The sequence below is a fragment of the Theobroma cacao genome, chromosome 9 (assembly GCF_053813885.1).
Source record: "Theobroma cacao isolate CCN51 chromosome 9, ASM5381388v1, whole genome shotgun sequence".
Taxonomy (NCBI): Eukaryota; Viridiplantae; Streptophyta; class Magnoliopsida; order Malvales; family Malvaceae; genus Theobroma; species Theobroma cacao.
Genome location: NC_142647.1, coordinates 12,409,622 through 12,415,621, shown reverse-complemented (window position 1 = coordinate 12,415,621; position 6,000 = coordinate 12,409,622).

The following is a 6,000-nucleotide window of genomic DNA, read 5'->3' as shown; positions in this document are numbered from 1 at the left end:
TATTTTCTATAAAAATCAGCCCATTAAATCCCCAATTCTCTCACCAAATTCTGCCTAGGCAACCAGCAACAAGAACAAAGGAAGAACAAAGGGAAAAACAAGAAAACCTAGGTGAAAATTCAAAGAAAAAGTGAAGAAATCAAGGAAACAAGCTAGGTAAGTTAGAATTTCTTTAATTCTCCTTGATACCTAGCTTACCCATGCTTTTGTTCTTGATTTCCATGGTTGAATATTGAGTTATTATGATGAATTCAATTCTGAAAAATGGGTATGGAAGAGGAATTGTTGTTGGAATAATTTGATTTTAGACTATGTTAGTGTTTAGAGATAGTTAAGCATGGTTATGAACAAAAACACAAAAGAAATATTCAATTTCTCTAGGGTTCCTTGTTGGTCGAACCATGAGGGCTGAATATCAATGGGGGATTGTTTTTATTTCAAGGAAAATGGTTTGAAAAATGATGAATTAAGGTGAAACGGTTATGTAGAAAAATTTTTGGTGCTAGTGCACCAAATGACCGAATTTTTCTATAAGAAACTGTGAGGGTTCTAATGCTGAATTTGACTTTATTTAAATGGTATGTGGTAAATTAAGGTATTAGAGGAGAAATGGATTAATTTGGAGTGAAATTGGACACATTGGCCAATTTATCGGATGAAAAATCGACTTAGGCCAATACCAAGTCTAGATGGCTACCCGTGCATTTTTCATTTTATATCATATATATATCGAGCCTGAAATAGCTTATGACTGTTAGACACAATTTAATTGGAATATGTGTAATGGATTATGGCTAGGTGGTGAGCCATTGGATACGAGTAAAGGATTGTACTCGCGGACTGAAAATAGGAGTATTTCTACTCCTAATACCGATGAGTGGACTTGCATTTCAAACTTGTTTTGGGGAATATGAAAGATTCTATCCAACTTGTATTAGAAAATGTACCTTGGGAACAAGCTTTTAGTAAAATGATTTTATATTGTGAAAATGTGCTATACAATGGTTTATGTGTTATCACAATATGATAAAATGCATGATATGCATTGGATGCTTCTTTGCATGTTGATTTGGACCCGGCTATGTGCGAGTAGGAGTGCACATAAGTCGTTGCTGACCCGGCTATGTGTGAGTGGAAGTGCACATAAGTCGTTGCTGACCCGGCTATATGAGCATAAGCCGTTGCATATAAGATGATGATGATGGGATGGTGTGCATGATGATGATGATGGGATGGTGTGCATGTTGATGATGGGTATATGGTTGTAAATGCAAATATGTAAGCATTTGTTTTGTTGAAATTTGGAAGTTTACATGTGTTACATGTTGCTATTGTTATTTTAGCAAGATGACTTGTTTTAAGGGAAAAAGGAGACTTTTTCCTTTATGTTCTGGTTCTTGCTGCAGCGAGAATGAAGTTCGCTACAGCAAGAAACTTTCTGTCTATTTTGCTAACTTGTGGGTTTTTTCCATATTTTTCATTTCTTTGGTACCATAGTTGAGCATGGATTTTTGTAAAGTGATTTACTCATGTGGGGTTTACACGAGGGGTTTCAAGGAGCTAAAACAATTGCATGGTTTTGAGAAAATGAATGCATCATGATTTTGATAAACATTCCTTATGGTATGCTTGTTCCCTTCTTGTTCACTCACTGAGTATTGTACTCACGTTTTATAAAAAAATTCATGTTTTCAGATCAGGTGACTGTTGGACCCTAGATCGAGGAGTCCCCGTAGTGCATCTCCTGGGTATATGTCTGGCATTCGATAGTAATCCCTCTTATTGTAAATGTCTCCGCTGGAAGTCATGGGTCCTTTTTTATTGTGAATACAATCTAACAATGTGAATATGTGTATGCAATGTAAATTGCTAAATACATGTCTGGTATAGTGCATGTATATTATTATCGATAATGCCATTGTGTTTTGGCTATGTTCACACCAGGGAAAATGGGTGTGTGTGTATGCATGATATAATAAATTTGTTAAGCAAAGGTAAATGGATAGGCTTGCTTGGGCTTAGTGAGCTATGCTCATTGAGCTCATGCGCCGATCATGGCTCGAAAAATTGGGTCGTGACAGATACCCTACGCGCCTCTCCGATCGAGGTACATATATATATCCGAATTCTGTACCCCTCTAATAGGCTGGTCCACAGAATCCGCCTACTGTAGCAAACTAAACCCACTATACAATAAATTCAATAACATGATATGACAATTATTGTAATTCACGGCCTTTCAAGGCTAAATACATATTTCATATATTTTAACACAAATATCAATTCAACCATTCATGCAAATATTATCATAAGCCATTCGATTTCAAATCATAAATTTACAATGTAACAAGTAGTCTCTAATTACTCTATTTTTCAAAATCATTATTCGATTTCAAGACAATTTATAAAATCCTTTCATGTAAATACATTTTGTTTGTAAAACACAAAGATTTACCATTTAAACTCCTTTTCATAAAATTTCACCAAAATTGATTAAAAACATACTTTAGATAATAAAAATGATGGTAAGGTTACTCACAGTACTACGAGTTCGATATACTCCTATTCTCGATCTTCGGGCACAATCTCTTTACCCTTATTAGAGGGCTCACCACCTATACATCATACGTGACACGAATTTCAATACATTGTGTCAATTTATCATAAACTATTTCAGGCTCTCTAAATCTAAATGAATGCATGCAATGGGGTGCAAAATGTCTGATTAATCACTTAAATGTGATATTTAACTTAAGTCACACTATAATCGGCCTAATGGGCTAAAATCTCCAATTTCACTCCAAATCAATTCTTCTCACTTTCTACACTCCAATTATACCTAAATTACCTCAGTGATTGTGAATAAAATTCAATTTATCAGTCCCAGGTCAATAATCACACATGTCTACACATTAGGTAAAAATTTAAATTTTCACACTAAAAGTTCCCATTTAATTCTAGCCTCACCAAACATTAAATATCACCCAAATATCATGAAATATCATCAATTTCAGCCACAATATTCTCCCTCGAAAATTCGGCCAATAATGGTGATGGGGGAAAATGAATTCTTTTCTTGTTGTTTTGTTTCTAAATATGCTAAACTAACTAAAAACACTAACATAACTTAAAATCAAATCAATCTAACTTCATTCTCTCTCCATACCCATTTGGGCAGCCATGAATTCACCATGAAAACATGAAATCTAACCATAGAAAATAAGGAGAAAAGCATGGGAAAGGTAGATCACAAGTCAAAATCAAGAATTTTTACTTTTGATTACTTGATTCCTTGAAATCCCACACTTTTTCTTTAATTTTCCAACCTAGGTTTCTTGTTTTTCTTTTCCTCTCTTTGTTCTTGCTATGGCCAGCCACATGAAGAGAAAATAAGCTGATTTTTGCTGATTTTAAAGCTAAAAAAATAAATTGATATTAACTTGACACATGTCACCATCCCATTGGTCCATTTTTAATTTCTTAACTATTAAGTTTTCTCTCTCCACCACTTAAATTCCTTCAATTATGCATGATAGTATTGGATAAAATCCATGTGCTGGATAAGTGTCGGGTGCATAAAATTACAATTTTGCCCCTAAGGTGGCAAAATTATCATTTTACCCCTATGCTCCGAAAATACCGAGATTACAATTTTTTTCACTTATCAACCTCAAATTATACTCCAATGAGTCAAATGTCATCAATCTTGATCAAAAACTTCTTCTAATATTTCAATTTTATCCTCAGGTGACAAAATTACCATTTTACCCTTGGATAGTGAAAATTTTGGTTTGACTCCAAATTGATCCTCGAACTCTAAATCACCATATTAAACCATTCTAGAACTTTAATATTCTTAATTTCATCTTAAATTCTCTATGTGATCTAGTTCGAGGCTTAAATCAACTTTGTTGTACCTCTAGGCATAATACCGACTTTTGTAAATTTTTCGGGACTCTCCTAGCATGCAAACATGCTATCCATCACATGTATGTCATGACAAGTATTTTTATAGAGTCAGGCTTGACATCTTCTCCCTTACTTGGGTCAACCATATGATCCTTCTTCATGACTGATTTCGACATCCAGCTAAATATTAATATTTTAATATTATTTTATTCTAAAAATTTTATCTTGTCTCTTTGGTCCCCAAAGTTCCTTATTATGCCTCAATTCGCATCCGACCAACTTTATTTATCACCATATCAAAGTATAGGGCATTTCATCTTGAATCTCTCAAAAGTTGTCTCATCTAATGTTGTTAAACATATCCTATTTATACTAATAGCTTAACCTAAAGTTCTTTAAGCTGACCTAGGGTTTAATTGGGCTTAAAAGTGTAATGAGAGGTCCAAGAAATCAATTGTCAATCTTTACAAATTTCCATTCTCGGCATAGTACATTTAGCTATTTTCCGATACGATTTTCTCTATCTTTGAGGCAGAACTGGGCAAAGTGATCTTCATAAAAGTTGTAACTCTATCTCTTAGCTTTCCAATGGTTTAAGAATCGCATCATTTTCAGTTCTATATCTTGAGTTATGGCCAAAACACTGAAGCATATGTGAGCAGACTTTCGGATCTTTCAACATCTCACTTTCCAAACTTAAGCCCAATTCTTTTATTCTTAGGAAAAAATATAAAAACTAATAAATAACAATCAAATTAAAAGGAATAACATAAATTAAAATAACTCACTTAAAAATAAACTAATTATAAAAATAACTAAAAATAAGTAAATTATAATTGAAAATTAAGGACTTAGCTAATATTAATAACAAAATTGGAATAAAATAATTCTATAGAATAGAATTATCACACCCCCAAACTTAAGATTTTGCTAGTCATTGAGCAAAAGAAAATCACAAAAAGAAAACTGAACATAAAAAAAATCCCTGAACAAGAGATAGAAGTACAAAATCATGGTTTCTCAATTTTTTCCTCAAAAATTAACTCAAATTCCAACTTAAGGTAACATATAGCTAATCCTTAAATTCATGCATCAATTCAAGTGAAAACTTACTTTTCGAATGAACTTCCATGTGTGTGTGAATGCTCTCTTACAAAGAATATCATGCAATTCGGATTAGTTTATGCCAAATCTAAGCATAGATTAGTACTAGGATCCCATAAGTTTACTTTTCATCTCTCTCTCCACTAATGTAGATTAACACTTATTCAAGGATCAATAGGTCTTTATCAAGCTTGTAATGTAAGGATAGGGTCAAGTTATGACAAAAGATATATTGAAGCTCAAATTCACCCTAAGCATTTAATCAATCTAGATGATATAAAGAGCTCAAAAAAAAATTTTTTTGTATAGCACCCCTAAACTTGAAGTAAACTTTCCTTTGTACAACACACTTTATTTCTTTTCTTTTCTTTTTTTCAACCCCCAAACTTATTTTTGACAATTATAAACAAGGGATAATTTTGCTAACAACCATCATTTTTTTTTCTTTTTTTTTTTCACTTTTCTCCCTCAATTTATCTTTAAGCTCAAACCATTTCTTAGAAAGATTAAAATACTTAGAGGGTGAAAAGTTCAAATTGTTGGATTTAAATAGACCGGTCAAGGCTAACATAACTGTGTAATTACAAAGAAAAGGTAGATTAGGCTCAAAAAGGGTGACTAAGGATAAATATAACAAGGTAGGCTAAAAAAGGCTCAAACGGTCCAAAGATTGCCTAAATCACATCTTATCTTAAATGTTATCTAAGATTTCACCTCGAGAAAGAATCAAACAAATTCTAGAATTCTTGACACAAAAATAGTATAGTGCTCAAATTATTGGAAGTCACATTCTAAAATAAAGCTAACACAAGAATATCACATAAAATTAAATCATAACTATATGTTTCCCAAAAGCTAAGAATCAAAAGATAATTAAAATATCATCCTAGGATTAAGACAATCATGAATGAGGTGCAACTATCTCAATTTTTTTTTGAAACATAAGAAAACATGCAAAATATAAATAAATATGCAAGACATATATTA